Consider the following 20352-nt stretch of genomic DNA (forward strand, 5'->3'; position numbering starts at 1 on the left):
AGAGCCAGCAGGTTACAAAAAACAAAAACAAAATCACTCTAAATCCGGTACTAATTAACCACAGAGAACACAGTATCTGGCTTCGGCCTGCTTACTTGAAGACCCGGAAGGGTTAACACCAGCAGGGGGAGCCCTGCTGATGCACATCAACTAGGCACTCCCCCGGGGTCACCACTCAGGGGCGTGTATTGGGCCCTGGCCTCCATAGGCTTCGGACGGGGCCACGCCCCCCCGGAATCCTTTACCGGACTAGCCTTCAATATCCGGGGGAGGTGATGGCGCTCCTCCCCCCATACATCTAAATAATAGTACCCATACCAATGCCTAACCGCCAGTCGAGCAAAGCTTGCCGCCAATACCCTCAGACCTGCAACCAATCCCTAATCCCCGCAGATATGTTAGCCAACCAAACATTGTTTCCCGCATTGGAAAGATTCACGCCATCCTTGTGGCAGAGGGTCACCTTGCTGAACTGGATGTTGGGGTGGTCAATGACCCCCCCCCCCAGCCCTGCCACTCTACGTGCCACTGAGCGTTCCAGGATATTTCTGGATTTTTCCATAGCAATAGGGCATCGACAGTCCCTCCAAGTGCACCTTTCCAACAGTGATGACCAAATTATGACTAAATTTGGGAAAGAAATCCTCAGACCAAATTAGTCATAATTTGGTCATCACTGTTGGATGCGGGAAACGATGTTTGGTTGGCTGACATATCTGTGGGGATTAGGGATTGGTTGCAGGTCTGAGGGTATTGGCGGCAAGCTTTGCTCGACTGGCGGTTAGGCATTGGTATGGGTACTATTATTTAGATGTATGGGGGGAGGAGCGCCATCACCTCCCCCGGATATTGAAGGCTAGTCCGGTAGAGGATTCCGGGGGGCGTGGACCCTAGACCGATTCGAACCAGCTTGGACCGGCACAAATCGGCATTGACCGGTTCCAACTAGCCTAGACTTGTTGCAACCAGTAAGAGCTATTTCCAACCAGTCTAGGCCAGTTTAAACTGGTCTGGGCAAGTTGGAACCAGCCTGGACCTTTTCCAACTGGTTTGGGCTGGTTCCAACCGGCTTGGGTGGAACCCAACTTGTATGAATGGTTTCCGACTGGTCTGGGCTGGTTACAAGCGACATAGTCCTCTTCAAACCGGCATGGACCTTTTCTAACCAGCTTCGGCCAGATTCAAATGACCTGCACCTGCCCCAACTGGCCTGGACCTGATCCAACCTGTCTGAGCCATTTCCAACCCACTTGGAACTGCTCAAACTGGCTTGGGCCATTTCAACCCGGACTAGACCAGTCTTGGACTGGTTTAAACCGGTCTCAACAGGTTTGAACTGGCTTGGACCGGTTGCAAGCAGCCTGGACCTGCTCTAAACAGCTTGGGCCAGTTTCAAATGACCTGCACCTGCTCCAACTAGCCTGGACCAGCTCAAAGCTGTCTGGAACTGTTCAAATTGGCTTGATCCGGCTCAAACCAGCCTAGACTTGTTCAAATTGGCTTGATTCAGCTCAAACCAGCCTAGACCTATTCAAACTGGCTTGATCTGGCTCAAACCAGCCTAGACCAGTTCAAACCCGCTTGGACTAGCAGAAACAGGTCTCGACCAGTTCAAACCGGTCCCGACCGGTTCAAACTGGCCTCGACCAGTTCAAACTGCTTGGACCAGAGTAAACCGGCTGAGACCAGCACAATCCAGCCTAGACCGGTTTGAACCAGCTTGGACCGGCACAAATCAGCATTGACCAGTTCAAACCAGCCTAGACCTGCTGCAATCAGTCTGAGCTACTTCCAACTTCTAACCAGCTTGGGCCAGTTTCAAATGACCTGCACCTGCTCCAACTGGCCTGGACCTGCTTGAAGCTGTCTGGACCAGCACAAACAGGCTTGGACCAGCACAAACCGGCCTAGACTGGTTCAAACCGGTTTGGACTGGCACAAACTAACCTCGACCGGTTCAAACCAGCCTCGACCGGTTCAAACCCACTTGGACAAGCACAAACTGGCCTGGACCAGTTCAAACTGGCCTAGACATGCTCAAAGTGGCCTAAACCTGTTCAAACCAGCTTGGACTGATTCAAACTGGTCTCAACAGGTTTCAATCGGTTTGCACCGGTTCAGACAGGCCTAGACCGGTTCCAACCAACTTGGACCGGTTCCAACCAACTTGGACCGGTTCAAACCAGTCTAGACCGGTTCCAACTAGTCTGGCCCAGTTCAAACTGGTCTGGGCATGTTGGAACCTGCCTGGACATTTCTCCAACTAGTTTGAGCTGGTTCAAAACGGCTTGGACCGGTTCCAACTGGCTTGCACCTAATGCACTCAGCGTCGACTGGTTCAAACCAGCCTAGACCTGTTCCAACCACTTCAAACCTGTTTGGGGATGTTGGAATCTGCCTGGACTTTTTCAGACTGGTTTGGGCTGGTTCCTACCGGCTTGTACTGGATCCAACCGGTATGAACTGGTTCCAACAGGTCTGGGCTGGTTCCAAGTGACATAAACCTGTTCCAACCGGCTTGGGCCTGTTCCAACCAGTCTGGGCCAGTTCCAACCGGTGTGGGCAAGTTGGAACCCGCCTAGACTTTTTCAGCTCATTTGGTCTGGTTCCAACCATCTTGGATAATATCCAACTGTTTCCAACAGGTTCCAAGAGATATACTCCTCTTTTCAGACTGGTTTGGGCTGGTTCCTACCGGCTTGTACTGGATCCAGCCGGTATGAACTGGTTCCAACAGGTCTGGGCTGGTTCCAAGTGACATAAACCTGTTCCAACCGACCTGGACCTGTTCCAACCAGTCTGAGCTAGTTCCAACCAGTCTGGGCCAGTTTGAACTTTGGACCGTCACATACTGGCCTTGACCGGTTCAAACTGGCTTGGACCAGCACAAACCAGCCTCGACCGGTTCAAACCAGCTTGGACCGGTACAAACAGGCCTGAACTGGTACAAACAGGCCTAGACCTGTTCAAACCGGCTTGGACTGGCACAAACCAGCCTAGACCGGTTCATGCCGGCCTAGACCTTTTCAAACTGGCTTGGACCGGTTCCACCTGGTATGAACAGGATCCAGCTGGCTTGGACCTGTTCCAACCTGCTTGGACTGGTTCAAAACAGTCTAGACCTGTTGCTGTGTAAGCTAGTTCCAACCGGTTTGGGCTAGTTCAAACTAGTCTGGGGAAGTGGGAATGCGCCTGGAGCTTTTCTAACTGGTTTGGGATGGTTCCTATTGGCTTGGACTGGATCCAACCGGTATGAACTGGTTCCAACAGGTCTGGGATGCTTCCAAGTGACACAGAACTGGTCCAAGCTGCCTCGACCTGGCTCAGATGGGCACAAACTGGCCTAGACAAGTTCAAACTGGCTTGGACTGGCACAATCCAGCCTAGACCTGTTTCCAGCAGTCTGAGGTAATTCAAACCAGTCTGGGCCAGTTCAAACTGGTCTGGGCAAGTTAGAACTTGCCTGGACTTTTTCCAACTGGTTTGAGCTCACTGAAACTGGCTTAGACTGCCTCAAACCAGCCTAGACCTGTTCAAACCGGCTTGGAAAGGTTCCAACGGGTCTGAACAGCTTCCAACCAGCCTCGACCGGTTCAAACAAACCTAGACTGGTTCCAACAAGTCTGGACCAGTTCAAACTGGTCTGGGCAACCCACCGGGACATTTTCCAACTGGTTTGTGCTGGTTCCAACCAGCTTGGACTGGATCCAACTGGTATGAACTTGTTCCAACTGGTCTGGTCTGGTTCCAAGCGACATAAACCTCTTCCAACTGGCCTGGACCTTTTCTAACCAGCTTGGGCCAATTTCAAATGACCTGCACTTGCTCCAACTGGCCCGGACCTTCTCCAACCTCTCTGGGCTGGTTCCAATCCACTTGGACCTGTTCAAACTGGCTTAGGCCGGTTCAAACTGGCTTGGACCAGCACAAACCGGCCTAGACTGGTTCAAACCGGCCTAGACCGGTTCAAACCAGCTTGCACCAGCTTGGACTGGTTCCAACCGGTCTCAACAGCTTCCAACCGTCCTAGACCTGTTCTAACCAGCTTGGGCCAGTTTCAAATGACCTGCACCTTCTCCAACTGGCCTGGATCTGCTCCAACCTGTCTGGGCCAGTTCCAACCCACTTGGAACTGCTCAAACTGGCTTGGGCCATTTCAAACCGGCCTTTTGTGGAATATCCAAATCTGTTATTCCCAGGAGGTAGGCCTCTGGTTTTTTATTGAAAGAGATCTTTAGCATTTTTTGCAATTCTGCATGTATACTCTCCCAGAATACCTGTATTTTCCTACATATCCACCACATATGGTAGAATGTTCCTGAGTCTTCGCATCTCCAACAATTACTTGACACATTTTTATACATTTTTGAAAGTTTCCATGGTGTTAGATACCATCGATGATGCATTTTTTGAAAGTTCTCTCTAATCATGTAACAATTTGTGAATTTCCAATTGATCTTCCATAAATTTTCCCATTGGGATAAGGTTATTGAATGGCCAAAATCCTGGAACCACCTCACCATTGCCACTGTTACCTCCTCCTCCTCAACTGTCCATTCAAGGAGGAGTCGGTAAGTTTTGGAAAGAGTTTTTCTTTTAGAATTTACAAGATCAGATTCGAATCAGGAAATTTCTGTTGAGAACTCCTTTTGTTTGTCAGATTTAAATTTTTCAAATAACTGATGGTATTGGAACCAGTCTGAAATGTGTTCTCTTATTTCCTCAAAGTTTTTTAATTTTATTTGGTTACCTTCATTTTTTAGAAGTATTTTATATGTTGGCCAGCTTTCCTGAGTATTTTTCCATTTTACTGCTATGGCTTCTATTGGAGAAGTGCACCACGGGACTTTAGGCTCCATCAGGTCTTTCTATTTTTCCCATACAGCAAAGAGTGACTTTCTTATTATATGGTTGGTAAAAAATTTTTGAATTTTCGCTTTTCCATATATCAGGTAGGCATGCCATCCCCAACAGCTGTCAAAACCTTCCAGGTCCAGGAGGTCCGGATCCTGTAACGTGCACCAGTCTTTTAGCCAGGTGAAACAGGCTGCCTTGTAGTAAAGTTTTAGGTCGGGTAGGGAAAAATTGGCCACAACTTTATTGGTTACAGGTGATGAGCGGTATTGGTTTAGGCATTGGTCCTATCCAACTATCCGGCTTCAGCCTGCTTTCTTGAAGACCCGGAAGGGTTAACACCAGCAGGGGGAGCCCTGCTGATGCACATCAACTAGGCACTCCCCCGGGGTCACTGCTCGGGGGCGTGCCTTGGGCCCTGGCCTCCATAGGCTTCTGACTTTGGACCGTCACATACTGGCCTTGACCGGTTCAAACTGGCTTGGACCAGCACAAACCAGCCTCGACCGGTTCAAACCAGCTTGGACCGGTACAAACAGGCCTGAACTGGTACAAACAGGCCTAGACCTGTTCAAACCGGCTTGGACTGGCACAAACCAGCCTAGACCGGTTCATGCCGGCCTAGACCTTTTCAAACTGGCTTGGACCGGTTCCACCTGGTATGAACAGGATCCAGCTGGCTTGGACCTGTTCCAACCTGCTTGGACTGGTTCAAAACAGTCTAGACCTGTTGCTGTGTAAGCTAGTTCCAACCGGTTTGGGCTAGTTCAAACTAGTCTGGGGAAGTGGGAATGCGCCTGGAGCTTTTCTAACTGGTTTGGGATGGTTCCTATTGGCTTGGACTGGATCCAACCGGTATGAACTGGTTCCAACAGGTCTGGGATGCTTCCAAGTGACACAGAACTGGTCCAAGCTGCCTCGACCTGGCTCAGATGGGCACAAACTGGCCTAGACAAGTTCAAACTGGCTTGGACTGGCACAATCCAGCCTAGACCTGTTTCCAGCAGTCTGAGGTAATTCAAACCAGTCTGGGCCAGTTCAAACTGGTCTGGGCAAGTTAGAACTTGCCTGGACTTTTTCCAACTGGTTTGAGCTCACTGAAACTGGCTTAGACTGCCTCAAACCAGCCTAGACCTGTTCAAACCGGCTTGGAAAGGTTCCAACGGGTCTGAACAGCTTCCAACCAGCCTCGACCGGTTCAAACAAACCTAGACTGGTTCCAACAAGTCTGGACCAGTTCAAACTGGTCTGGGCAACCCACCGGGACATTTTCCAACTGGTTTGTGCTGGTTCCAACCAGCTTGGACTGGATCCAACTGGTATGAACTTGTTCCAACTGGTCTGGTCTGGTTCCAAGCGACATAAACCTCTTCCAACTGGCCTGGACCTTTTCTAACCAGCTTGGGCCAATTTCAAATGACCTGCACTTGCTCCAACTGGCCCGGACCTTCTCCAACCTCTCTGGGCTGGTTCCAATCCACTTGGACCTGTTCAAACTGGCTTAGGCCGGTTCAAACTGGCTTGGACCAGCACAAACCGGCCTAGACTGGTTCAAACCGGCCTAGACCGGTTCAAACCAGCTTGCACCAGCTTGGACTGGTTCCAACCGGTCTCAACAGCTTCCAACCGTCCTAGACCTGTTCTAACCAGCTTGGGCCAGTTTCAAATGACCTGCACCTTCTCCAACTGGCCTGGATCTGCTCCAACCTGTCTGGGCCAGTTCCAACCCACTTGGAACTGCTCAAACTGGCTTGGGCCATTTCAAACCGGCCTTTTGTGGAATATCCAAATCTGTTATTCCCAGGAGGTAGGCCTCTGGTTTTTTATTGAAAGAGATCTTTAGCATTTTTTGCAATTCTGCATGTATACTCTCCCAGAATACCTGTATTTTCCTACATATCCACCACATATGGTAGAATGTTCCTGAGTCTTCGCATCTCCAACAATTACTTGACACATTTTTATACATTTTTGAAAGTTTCCATGGTGTTAGATACCATCGATGATGCATTTTTTGAAAGTTCTCTCTAATCATGTAACAATTTGTGAATTTCCAATTGATCTTCCATAAATTTTCCCATTGGGATAAGGTTATTGAATGGCCAAAATCCTGGAACCACCTCACCATTGCCACTGTTACCTCCTCCTCCTCGACTGTCCATTCAAGGAGGAGTCGGTAAGTTTTGGAAAGAGTTTTTCTTTTAGAATTTACAAGATCAGATTCGAATCAGGAAATTTCTGTTGAGAACTCCTTTTGTTTGTCAGATTTAAATTTTTCAAATAACTGATGGTATTGGAACCAGTCTGAAATGTGTTCTCTTATTTCCTCAAAGTTTTTTAATTTTATTTGGTTACCTTCATTTTTTAGAAGTATTTTATATGTTGGCCAGCTTTCCTGAGTATTTTTCCATTTTACTGCTATGGCTTCTATTGGAGAAGTGCACCACGGGACTTTAGGCTCCATCAGGTCTTTCTATTTTTCCCATACAGCAAAGAGTGACTTTCTTATTATATGGTTGGTAAAAAATTTTTGAATTTTCGCTTTTCCATATATCAGGTAGGCATGCCATCCCCAACAGCTGTCAAAACCTTCCAGGTCCAGGAGGTCCGGATCCTGTAACGTGCACCAGTCTTTTAGCCAGGTGAAACAGGCTGCCTTGTAGTAAAGTTTTAGGTCGGGTAGGGAAAAATTGGCCACAACTTTATTGGTTACAGGTGATGAGCGGTATTGGTTTAGGCATTGGTCCTATCCAACTATCCGGCTTCAGCCTGCTTTCTTGAAGACCCGGAAGGGTTAACACCAGCAGGGGGAGCCCTGCTGATGCACATCAACTAGGCACTCCCCCGGGGTCACTGCTCGGGGGCGTGCCTTGGGCCCTGGCCTCCATAGGCTTCTGACGGGGCCAAGCCCCCCGGAATCCTTTACTGGACTACCCTTCAGTATCTGGGGAATGTAATGGCGCTCCCCCCCCCCCCATACATCTACATAACAATTCCCATACCAATACCTAACCGCCACTGGAGCAAAGCTCGCCGCCAATACCCTCAGACCTTCGACAAAGTTTCATGGAAATTTCTAAAAATATTATTAGACCACATGGACATGAGAGACCAAATTACAAGAGGGTTAAAAGCAATTTATGAACAACAAGAAGCAAATATAATAATAAATATTGACACAACTGATTATTTTAAAATACAGAAGGGCACCAGACAAGGGTGCCCACTTTCACCATTCTTATTCATTTTGGTTTTGGAAATACTAAATCAAGAAATCAGACTGGATCAAGAAATAAATGGAATATCCCTAGGGGAGAAAATATACAAAGTAAGGGCATTTGCAGATGATTTAGTGTTCATGGTGGAAAATCCAAAGGAAAGCATAGCAAAGGCTCTAGAAAAAATGGAAAACTTTGGAAGGGTTTCAGGTTTTGCTTTGAATAAAGAAAAAATGAAACTAATGGTAAAGAACATGGGAGACCAAGAGAAAAAGGAACTGGTAGAAAAATTTGGATTACAAATTGTAAAAAAAGTGAAATATTTAGGAATCCAAACAACAATGAAAAATATGATTTTGTTTGAAGATAATTATAAAAAAAAATGGGAAGAAACAAAAAGAGAAATGGAAATTTGGACAAGATTGAATTTAACACTCTGGGGTAGAATTTTGGCTATTAAAATGACTATTTTACCAAAACTCTTGTTCCTTTTTCAAATGATTCCCATAATAGGTAAAGATGATTGTTTTAAAAAATGGACCTAACAAAGTTTATATGGCAAGGCAAAAAGCCACGGATCAAACATAAATTATTAACCGACATAAAAGAGCGGGGAGGCTTTGGACTCCCAGACCTGAGACTATATTACGATGCAGCATGCTTTAGTTGGATCAGAGACTGGATTAAGTTAGATAATAGGGACATTTTAGACTTGGAGGGATGGAACAACAGATACGGTTGGCATGCCTATCTAATTTACAACGAAGTGGCAGTACATAAAGAATTTCTTAGCCATGTAGTTAGAAATGCATTATACAAGGCCTAGGTGAGACATAGAAGGTTGTTAGAACCGAAAACCCCATGGTGGGTCTGACCATTAGAAGTAAAAAGAAAAATATGATAGGAAGAATGGCAACATACCAGCAGCTCCTAAAGGAGGAACAGGGCCAATTAAAACTAAGACCATATGAAGAGATGACCCACTATTGTACCACATGGTTACAATATCACCAAATTGCCCAAATATTCAATTAGGATAAAGCAATAGGATTTGAAAAAGAAGAATCAAAATTACAAAAAGTATTATGTCAAAACTCAAAAAAGAATATATCCAAAATGTATAATTTATTATTAGATTGGGAATTAAAGGAGGAGGAAGTAAAAGAAGTTATGACTAAATGGGCATGCGATATAGGTTACGCAATTCGGCTTGAACAATGGGAGAAATTATGGAAATATGCTATTAAATTCACGGCATGTTACACAATCAGAGAAAATTTCATGAAAATGGGTACCAGTGGTACTTAACTCCGGTAAAATTGGCTAAAATTTACAAATTAAAATCAAATACCTGTTGGAGATGTAAAAAAGAAATAGGAACAATGTTGCACATGTGGTGGGAATGCCGACCTATTAAACAATTCTGGAATGAAATTTATGAAGAAATCAAAAAGATGTTTAAAATATCTTTCAGTAAAAAACCGGAGGCTTTCCTTTTAGGTTTAATTACAAATGATATTCCAGACAATCAAAGGAAAGTATTCCTTTATGCGACAACAGCTGCCAGGATGCTTATAGCAAAAAACTGGAAAGGGAGTAAAATTCCATCCATGAAAGAATGGCAAATTAAAATTTGTGACTATATAAATCTGGCAAGACTTACAGCATTCATAAGGGGACAATCGGACCAGAAATTATTAAAAGAATGGGGATGTGCTAAAGAGTATATGAAAAAACATTGCCCTGGAGTGAGCATATCGGTATGTAATGAATGATGCTTTACAGGGTTAAAGAAAAATAAAAATGGTGTAAAAAAAAAGTACAAAGATGGAAGTAATCTACATTAGACACAACATTACAGTAAGAGTAAACTTTTTGAAGTCTTAGAACAAAGGAAGGAAATCAATATGTGTTTATGTATGACTAGATTAGAATGATGATATGGTTTTTTTCTGTAGATGTATGCTTGTTGTCTTTTTGTTTGTTTGTTTGTTTTGTTTCCTTTGGTGTGTTTTTTGTATGTTCTGTTCTTCTTTTTTGTTTGTATAGTATTATTTTGGATTCAATGTAATTTTTGTCATGATTTTGCATTGAAAATAATAAAAAATTAAAAAAAAACAACCTCTGTGCTTAACCTTATACACAATTAACTCTGCCCCCTGGGCTCCCATTGGTTAGTCATTTTACAATTAGTTAACCCTTTCCCTATGAACCCAGTATGATGTCACACACATAGGAGGGCAAACGCCACAAGAGGAGTCACTGCCCCTGACTGTGGAGGCAGAGCATAGCCATCCTGGCTAGGAGCCATCGATAGCCGTCTCCTCCATGAATTTGCCTAATCCCCTTTGGAAGCCATCTCGTTTGGTGGTCCTCAGTGCCTCTTGTGGCAGTGAGTTCCGTGGTTTAACTGTGCAGTATGAAGAAGTCCTTTTTTTGTCTGTCCTGAGTCTTGCAACCTTCAGCTTCCTTGGCTGTCCAGGTGTTCTAGTGTTATGAGAGAGGGAGAAAAATGTTTCTCTCTCCAATTTTCCCATTCCAGGTATCATTTTTATCAATGCTCATCATGTTGCCTCTTACTTATGAGGAAACGTGATGGAGTTGGAGACGTTTAGCCTGGAGAAGAGAAGGCTGAGAGGTGATATGAAAGCCATCAATCTTTCCCAACATCAGTGTCCTTTCCAGGGAGTCTTCTCTTCTCATGTGGTGGCCAAAGTATTGGAGCCTCAGCTTCATGATCTGTCCTTCTAGTTGTAGCAGGAACCCCCCCCCCCCATCATTAAGTTTGTACAAACTTCAAACACACTCACACTCACACACTACATACGCTACACTTCTGTTATAAATTCATAGAAAATCAACCATACATCGGATTTGCACTGTTCCACTTTTATTTTACTCCATGAAGGAAAGACTACAAAATGGGGAAGGTTGATACAGGGCGCCATAATCCCTTCACCATACCAGCACATTCACAGGAGCCCTGCCCAGTTGCTATGCCAACCCTGATGGTCCTAGACAGAAGACCATCAAGATCACAAAGAACTTGCATATGGGAGTGGATTCAGCATGGACTGGAACAAAGGACAATGATCAGATCTTCCCTCTGGGGGCAGGAAACTGGAAACTCCCCTTTGTCACCTGGAAAGTACTCATGGGGAGGGGAAAAGGGGGAACCAGCCAGGTGACAGGACACTCAGGTTACCACCACAACTCCTCCCTCAACCCCTCCTTTCTGTAATGTATGCATGATGTTTCTGGGGGTGGGCTTGACCTAGAGGATGGGAATTTCAAAAGTTTTTATAAGGTTTTGCACACCATTTTCTGGGTCTTTCCTCTCTCCTGCAAGTGAGGGGAACACCTTGTTGCAACAGTTCAATAAAGGCCAAGCCTACAGGCTGCTGATTTGCTCCAATTTACTCTGGTTGGTGTCTTTACTTTTTGTCCAAGGGAGCCCTCGGATTTTTCCGGTAACATAGTGAGCACTCAGGGCTAATTTCCTTCAGAATGGATAGGTTTCATCTTCTTGCAGTCCATGGGACTCTCAAGAGTCTCCTCCAGCACCCTAATTCAAAAGCATCAATTCTTTGGCGATCAGCCTTCTTTATGGTTCAGCTCTCACTTCCATACATCACTACTGGGAAAACCATAGCTTTAACTATACGGACCTTTGTTGGCAAGGTGATGTCTCTGCTTTTTAAGATGCTGTCTAGGTTTGTCATTGCTTTTCTCCCAAGAAGCAGGCGTCTTTTAATTTCGTGACTGCTGTCACCATCTTAAACCATAACATGCTGTCAATTTTATATCTGTATTCCACAATCGTTCCCATGCTTCCCTGTCTATATTATGACCGATATCTATTGCCCAGTGTGAATGACGATGCATTCCTAAGGCTTTCCCCCAACATCTTTGGATAACCCCCCCCCCCGCCCCAATCAACCTCCCTCAGAAACATGAGCTTTCACTAATTCATAGCAGAGAGTGCCTTCTCTGAGCCACCACTTTCAAAGGAAGCCTTGTGCTGAGCCGCCCGTCTCCAAACTGCTGTGAAAATGTATTATTCAGTCACTCTGTCTGTTTGTCTGTGCAGAGGACTCCTGCGCAAGCTTGTTCTGAATGTTCCTTCTTCAGACACCTTGTTTCAGCTTCCTGCAGTCGTGTCGGTAGCACTGACAAAAGGAGTCATATTGTTTCATGCAGCCCAGACTCTCGAGCAGTGAGAGGCTTCGGGCTATACAGAGGGTGCTGGTCCTTTGGAACAGTGGCGTAGCGTGGGGGGTGCAGGGGGGGCCGGCCACACCGGGCGCAACATCGGGGGGGGGCACTCACACTCGCAGCTCTCTGCCCCTACCTGGCTCACTCTCTCTCTCTCTCTGCAGTGCTGGCTGTGCGAATCCAATCCGAGCCGCCGGGTCGCCGCCCACTGTGGAGGGGAGGGTGCCAGGCGTGCGGTGCGGTGCGGTGCGGAGAGAGAGCGAGGGACTATCTGGGGGAGGGGCAGTGCAGCGGGGGGGGGGGCACAAATTACTTGCCTTGCCCCGTGTTAGGGGGCGCAAATTACTTGTCTTGCCCCGGGTGCTGACAACCCACGCTATGCCACTGCTTTGGAATGAAGCTCACTGTGGGGTCTTTAGGATACAGTGGTACCTCGGGTTACACACGCTTCAGGTTACAGGGAAGATGGGTGGGGGTGGGGTGGCCAGACTATATTTTGAAAAAGAAAATGAACGAATTCCTATGCCCCACAAATAATCCAGAGATGCACTTTAAATAAAAGGACACATTCTACTCATGTAAAAACACGCTGATTCCCGGACCGTCCGCGGGCCGGATTGAGAAGGCGATTGAGCCACAATGTGGCCCACATGTGGCCTTAGGTTGCCTACCCATGCTCTTATGCATATTGATAGTGTCCTCAGCTTAACAGATACTTGCCAGACTGTATTTAAAGAGAGGTGGAAGCCCCTACAGTCCAAAGACAATTGGAAAGCTTTCCCCATTTCCTTCCTCCTTGCAGAGAAATATTTGAGGTCAGTTTGGGAGAGACAAAATGGCTTCAGGATTGCTCTCCTGTACTGTTTCAGACACAATACTTATGCCTGTGTGTTGCCTTGTTCATTTATGAACATTTATTTATATTGTAAGGATATCAGGGGGTTACTCGAGAGCAATCAGGCAAATGCCTCCCTGGTCGGCTGCAAAGCCTCGTTATTGGTGCCAAAAACCCTTCACCATGCAGAGCGCCACTATTTCCGTGGCTGGCTCATTCACTGGCAGAATCTGTGAGTGGGCGGTCCTTGAACCTTCCCCAGCAGAGTAGTTTCTTGACGCCCAATCTGCGCCTCCCCTCTCAGTGCAGAAGCCTACTACGCAGGGAGGGCGTGGGCAACGGAGTACCTCTCTCCTCCCTGCTTTGCCCAGGCAAGGTGCCCTGGCACTGCCTCGCCTCCTCCGAGCCCTGAAGCTCCTCTCCACTGGAGGCGTGGTTACTCTCCTCCACTGAGGAGCTGCTGCCCCCCACGATCTTGGGGGGCTCTCTGTAATCCATCCGGCTTTTCCCCTCTCGCCCCTGAGCCAATGGCAGTTCCCTGACATATATATATATATATATAAAGTAATATTTAGTCCAATTTCTACCAATCTAAAAAGAAAGTTAAAAAAGACCAAATACAGTAGAATAAGGAGGGGAAAAAGAGAAAAAGTAAAAATTTAAAAATACATAAAAACACCACCCCTCCACCCCACCAACAAAAAAGAAACAAAAAACAATAGCATTTAAAAAGAAAACACTTCCATTTTTCAAATTCCATCTTTCAATAACTTATTTCCCCGACCTCCTCCCGCCTCCCTTTTTAATATTCCAATTATTAATTAGATCAGCAAGTTCTTTCCATCTTTCACTGCTTACTCACTTATTTGTCTTAATCCATTTAAACCTTATTCTCCCATCAACATCTAGAAAGTTATCCAAACTCCAATCTACTAGACAAAAAAAAGAAGAAAACCCCCCTCAAATCTTATACCCTTAAATCCTAATATCATATACCCTTAAATCCTGATATCTCAAATCTTTATTTCCACTAAAGCCAAATAAATTCATTCCACCATCTCCCAAGAGTCCTTAATCATACAATGTTGTACTAAGTGCTGTTTTTAAAAGTTCCCAATTTCCCCCCACCATCTCACATTTTATTATGACAACACAATTAAGAAGTACGTGTGTGTTTGTGTGAGTGAGATGAGAACATGGCAAGAGGTGTATAAAACCATGCATAGTATAGAGAAAGTGGAATGAGAGCAGCTTTCTCTGCCTCCCATATAATGCTAGAACCTAATAGGGTCATAAGGGACGCGGGTGGCGCTGTGGGTTAAACCACAGAGCCTAGGACTTGCTGATCAGAAGAGGTTTGTTGTTGACCTTTTCTTAGGGGTGGGGGACCCCAAAGTTGTTGGCTTTTTAAAAGAAATAGTTGTTTACCTTTAGAACCTTTAGAACGGTTGTGGGACACAGGGACTCCCAGCGCCAACCAAAAGGGGTGCCAGCACCCCAGGCACAGGGGTGTACGAAGGGGGGGTGCAGGTTCCATGCTGGGGGGGACAAAATGTCGGGCAACACCCACAGTCGCCATGCTGTCCACCTGCTGCCCCCTCCTGCATGGCAGTTAACTGTTTTGGCTGCGCATGAAGCACCCGGAGTGCCGTGTAACATTGTGGGCACTGTGCAATGCATCCTGTTGCGTGTGCCAAGCTGCGGGTTCCTTGGCTGTCAGCGCATGCTCCCAGCACCGTCCAACATGGGGTGCCAGTGCAGAACGATGGGGAATGCAAGCAGCATCAGAGGCAACATCTCCAGACAGGATCTGTCTTCTATTCATGGGGTTTTGTTGCTGCCTTCAGTGCTGTCGGCGCACGGCAGATCCCACACGGCACTCTGGGTGCAGTGCCAAAACAGTTAGCTGCCATGCAGCTGGGGCAAGAGCCAAGAGCCGAGCTGAGCCGAGCCTGTTGGAGAGCCATGGGCTCTTCTGCTGCTGCAGCTCGGCGCAAGTTCAGGGGTGAGTGTTGGTGTCTGGGGAAGAGCCGCCTGCAGCAGAAGAGCCGGTGGTACTCCGACGGGCTCTGCTCTGCTTGGCTGTCGGCAGCTCTTCCCTGGACTCCAATGCTCGGCCCCAGACTCTGCCTGGTGTCTCTGAGAGCCCGGCGCCCTGGTGCCGTCCACCCCTAGTGCCAATGGTTAAGATGGCCTTGCTCCTGTATAGGATATAGCCAGTGCCAGATTTATGTATAGGCTAAGTAGGCTGAATCCTAGGGCCTCTAAATCTAGGGGGCCTGGCCAGCCTGCCCGCTCCCCAGCAGGCAACCTCCCCTCTCCCAAAATTGCAAACCCAAGACTTCATGCGAGGGCAGGGCATATTGGGCCTCTACATCTAGGGGGCCTCAGCAGCCTGCCATCTCCCCAGTGCCGCAGTCTCCCCTCTCCCAAAATTAGAAACCCAAGACTTCATGCAAGGGCAGGGAAACTCAGGCCCGGCAACTATGAGACTCAGGGCTAGCCAGTGGGGGCCCAATTTGAAGAAGTGGGGCCCAACTTTAGTTTTTTTTGTAGGGCCCCAGTTCACAGCCAAAGTCTGCAAAATCTCATAGATATAAATAAAATCCATCTAGATTGCCCTGGTGTGGGGGCCCCTTTAGGAGCGGCCCACAGGGCCCAATTTGGCCCAATTGTTCCAATTCCCTTAAGGTCAGCCCTGATGAGTCTGTGCAGGGGTTGGACTGACAAGCCATGCACCTTCTAGGTCCCTGGTGTCACTATTCAGAGTACAGACTCAAAATCTGTTTTGTCACCAAGCCCCCACCCAAAACCCCGGGACGATGAGCCCAGCCACCTTTTATTCACAGTTGCATAAGCACTACACTACAGCATGGCCATAAAGCTGTACATTCAACCGCTGAAATACACACCCAATATGTAGCAATGGAGATTTATGTTACTGCTTTCTGAATGAACACTGTGTTTTATTAATGGACTGTATTTTTGGAATTACCTAAGAGCCACCAATAGGGAGCTCTAGAATCTGACAACTAACCAACTGGGTACTACCAAACAGTGACCCCTATTGCTGAAAGCAGGTAACCAGCAGGAAACGCTTCAGCTCAGCCTTTGCACTGTTGATTGAACACCCCCTGCTGTGCAGACAATGGAAAAAGCTCAGAAATTGTATCCCTTCTTTCATCCTGGCCAACTCTATTACGCTGGTGTAAACCCTGGTGCGCCAGAAACCCAGAATAACAACCAATAAAATCTGCTCATACGTCAGTGACTGATGACTTGTCAACCTGTTATTCCAAAGTCTTCCTAGATTATAAAGCTCCAAAATACAGGCCCAAAGAGAGCAGGTCTGGAAAGAGCAAGCCATACAATGGGCACCACCAGTGAAAAGGCCCTGCTCCGTGTAGCTCCTGCCTTGTCATTTGATAGGGTGTCCACTTGCCCTCCTTCTTGGCATGGAATGCTCTCTATTGGAGTCTCCAGGTCCAATATAAAGACCATAAGAAGGGAGAGCAGGGATATTGACATTCCCAACAGCTGTTAAGCAAGCAAGCACACAGGTCACCTTTGTCACAGGTGTGTCCTGGCCAGGCCTGCACCCAATCTTGTTTCTGTACACTCTTGTTTGTTCTCAGTAACCAAAAACATAATTGAATATCACCCTATGTCTGCATGTTGAGCACAGCTACAATGGCCGCTTGAAAACACTACTTGGGGAGAAGGTGGAATCTTTTAAAATCATAGGCCACCCACAAGCAGTAGCATTTGGTGGGGTGGGGGGAGGCACTTAGCTTATCTCCCAACGCTGACATCACTGTGGCTTACAAGAAGTTAGAGGAGGAAGGAGGTGAGGTTGATGTGGTGTGAACACACTGGCATGAGCACGAGTTTGGCTGCACCAGTGTGTTTGCACTGTGCCAACCTTACTCAACCCTGCCAGCACCAGCAATGTCAGTAGTGGGAGGTCATGTAAGTGCCAGGACCTTACCCTGCCCACAGTGCTAGCTGCAACCCAACATGGAAACCCTATGCATAATCCTACTAAATCTAGTTGGTTTAATAGCAGTATTGGGCTGGTGTGATAGGAGTTTTGAGGTCTTAGATACATGGTAATGTTTGTGAGTGTACCAACCGGATACGTACATAGATCAGCACAGGAGGGCCAACCTGGAACCATTTTGATTCTGTAGCACCCTGCTTGTGGGGTGCTTAGCTGGAATGAAATATTCAACACAGCAATAGAGAAATTAAAATAATAATTTATTTGTCAGACAAATAAATGATAGGCACAGTGGTATATGGTTACCAAAAGCTCTGCACACTCCAGTCCTGATGGTGATGGCCAGCACTTATATTTCCTCAGCCCAGCCCCTTTGCTCCTCCTTTGGCTGCCTCTGTCCAATCAGCCTGGTTGAAATTCCTATTGGCTGTTTGCTAGAACCAATCATAAAAGATACACCCATTTCCTATTACCTTTTATGGGAGACAAAGAGCTATATTTCCTTCTATCCATAAATGGCGGACAAGTAGTCATATTTCTTACATTTGCCTCAACAAGGCACCTTAATTACCAGATCACCCTTTTCTCTTTTTGCCCTTCTGCTCTTTTGCCCTTCTGCCCCTGGCAACAGGGGCAAATGGCTAAAACAGATGGCGCATGGTTTTAATTTTTATCTTAAACAGAGATCTTGGGTTCACCTTCTCACACACCATCAATGAAATAAGAATCTAACATAAGAATCTAACATTTCTTACTTTCTAGATCTTTTGCATAATTACATCAAAGCCAATATATTTCATTCATAACATAGATAGATTTTTAGAAGAAAGGCCTTTGCCTGAGAAACTTCAGTAAAGAGAAACCTCTTCAATTTACACCCCCCTTTCCCAGCCAGCTGCTGTTCCTATTAGCTCTTTGCCCTTTAACCTTCTCAGGATACCTTAAACCTTGGGGAAATGTGGCTGAGTCTGATGGGAGGCACTATTTACCAACTCTTAATTAGTGTTTTTGCAGCTTGATTGTATTCTGTAATTTGTATGACCTTTGCTCCCAGCCTGTAATTCCCTTCTATAACTTTGAGGTACATAAATCAATGAGGGGCCCTGTTCAGGAGAATAAACAACTGCCAAAGTACTGAGCCAGCTGCTTTTCTGCCTGGCATGAAACAAGCATTTGCAAATATATTTTTTAAGCTTATTTTAAAATATAGATCTTGATCAGATGCCTCAATTCCTAAACTGAGCAAATGTTTTCCCTGCAAGGTCAAACTGGAAAAGCCTCCACATTGTCTTTTCCTTCACAAATCCTGTCTTAAGGGTATGTCTCTGTTTGAATAGGGTGTGAGCCTGTGACCTGGCCCAGGAACTAAGTATTTATCACTACAAAAGAATGGCCAGGCTACCCAGGAAATCCAATCAAGTAACCTGCCAGACAGGAGATAAACAAGGACAAGAGATAAACAACATTTAAATTTCTGTTTAGACCTCCTTTTCTGTGATATAGGTATGATGTATCTGAGGGGTGGCCTTAGGTTACACCCCTTCTGTGATGTATGTATGATGTTTCTGGGGGTGGTCTTGGACTCCAGGGTGGGCAATTTAAAATGTCTATATAAGGGCTGACACACCTTTGTTCTGGGTTCCTCCTCCCTCCTGCGTGTGGTGAGGGGAGCACCCTGTTGCAACAGATCAATAAAGATCAAGCTTACTAGCTGTTTTGCTTCTCAATATTCTCTGGTTGGCCTCTGTTATTTTCTCCTACCAATAAGGAACCTATGTAAGGACTCTATATGGGCTCTTGGACACCCCATAAGGGAAAAGGGCAATTTTTGTTTACAACACTAGCAAGATCTTGTGAGATCTTCCTGAAATCTCACAAGATCTCATGAGCTCTGTAAGATCTTGCAGACGGCCACTCACCTTTTCCAGTCGGCACTGCGTCCAGTGCTTAACAGCAACTTCATCCTGAAGCCTCCAGGTTCCCTCTGCCTCTATGTCCAAGTCCTTCTGCCAGCTGCCTGGGGTCATTCACAGGCTGACGTGTCTCTCTTTTCTCATTTATGGCGCTTATATCCAACCTGGGATCTCAGAGCAGTCTCAAAGGGGTTTCCTATCTAATCAATAAAATGACACTTAAACAAAATCATAGAATTGTAGATTTGGAAAGAACCCCAAGGTGCATCTAGTCCAATTGCCTGCAAAACAGGAATCCAATTCAAGAATCCCTTGCAAATGGCCACCCAACCTCTGTGTATAAAAAACCTCCAAAGAAGAAGAGTCCAGCACCTTCTGAGGGCGTCTGCATTGATATCTTTTTCTCCAAGGAGCTCAAGATGACAACCTGCCCCAGGTCACCCAGTGAGCTGCATAGCTGAGTAAGGAGGTATTTGAACCCTAGTCTCTCCCAGGGTTTCCCCTTCTTCTGAGAAACAGCTCTTCACTTCACTCACAGAAGCTGCTCAGTTCTGCTCCTGATGAGCAGTTGCTGGTGTGGTTTAAAAAAACAGCAACTGCAAGCATTCTATGATGTCACAGTAGGGGGCTTGCAGGCGCTGGGCAACAGAAGTTAGCATGAGCCTTACACAAATCTTAAGGTGCACACATAGCAGACACGCACCCTAGAGAAAAAACAATCCTTCACCATTCAAAAATTAAAATATTCCCTGAAAAAAAAGACACTTTCTTTTGAGTTCACAGAACAATCCTGAAGCCCTCTTAATGACCCCAGATATTTACTCTGCAGTTGAAGGAAAAACCTTTCCCAATAGTTCTTTTCACATACAAATCCTTCAAAAGCTATAAACCTCTCACATAAATAGGGGTAGATCTGTGACAATGGATTCAAGAACTGAGGTATTTACCATTTCAAGGGAAAGGCTCAGACTGGTCAGGAAAGGGCAACCAGCAAACATTGTCAGCTATCATGACAAGAGACAAGCCAGGAGACAAGACTGCCTCTTTCTGTGATGCATGTAAGATGCTTGTTGGGTGGGCAGTGGTTTTTCAACCAGGGTGCTGTGGCACCCTTTGGTGCCTTGAATGATGGTCAAGGGTGCCACAAGCAACACTGGCCTCTGTGCCTCTGCCCCCCCCCCCTCCATGCCTTCTTGCATCTCTGCCTCCCAAAGGCTTGTGCAGCTGTTTGTTGCAGCACCCCTGGCTACAAGCTCCCCAGGTGAACGGTGCCTCTGGAGCTGGCCAGGGGGTGCTTCCCAGGCCCCTGTGGGGCAG

The 20352-nt window shown here is 46.4% G+C and overlaps 1 protein-coding gene and 2 long non-coding RNA genes across 4 annotated transcripts in view; 2 read left to right on the forward strand and 1 right to left on the reverse strand.

Annotated features, from left to right (window-relative positions):
• Positions 1-20149, reverse strand: part of LOC310683964 — a 61126-nt gene extending 40977 nt beyond the window's left edge. The window contains exons 1-2 of one of the 2 annotated variants that reach the window (XR_014514596.1): positions 19983-20149; positions 19042-19235 (exon numbers count right to left, since the gene is read on the reverse strand). This is a non-coding gene — a long non-coding RNA (uncharacterized lncRNA). Of the gene's footprint in view, positions 1-19041; positions 19236-19407; positions 19670-19982 lie in introns of those variants that run through there. The other variant, XR_014514597.1, reaches the window with a different exon arrangement.
• Positions 1-20352, forward strand: part of LOC310683800 (uncharacterized protein) — a 47676-nt gene that overhangs the window by 11359 nt on the left and 15965 nt on the right. The gene's annotated exons all lie outside the window — the stretch shown is intronic.
• Positions 12709-20352, forward strand: part of LOC310683945 — a 51980-nt gene continuing 44336 nt past the window's right edge. The window contains exon 1 of the long non-coding RNA XR_014514567.1: positions 12709-13686. This is a non-coding gene — a long non-coding RNA (uncharacterized lncRNA). The remainder of the gene's footprint in view (positions 13687-20352) is intronic.

This window comes from Podarcis tiliguerta, assembly GCF_965153285.1.
Source record: "Podarcis tiliguerta genome assembly, chromosome: 8".
In the NCBI taxonomy this organism is placed as follows: Eukaryota; Metazoa; Chordata; class Lepidosauria; order Squamata; family Lacertidae; genus Podarcis; species Podarcis tiliguerta.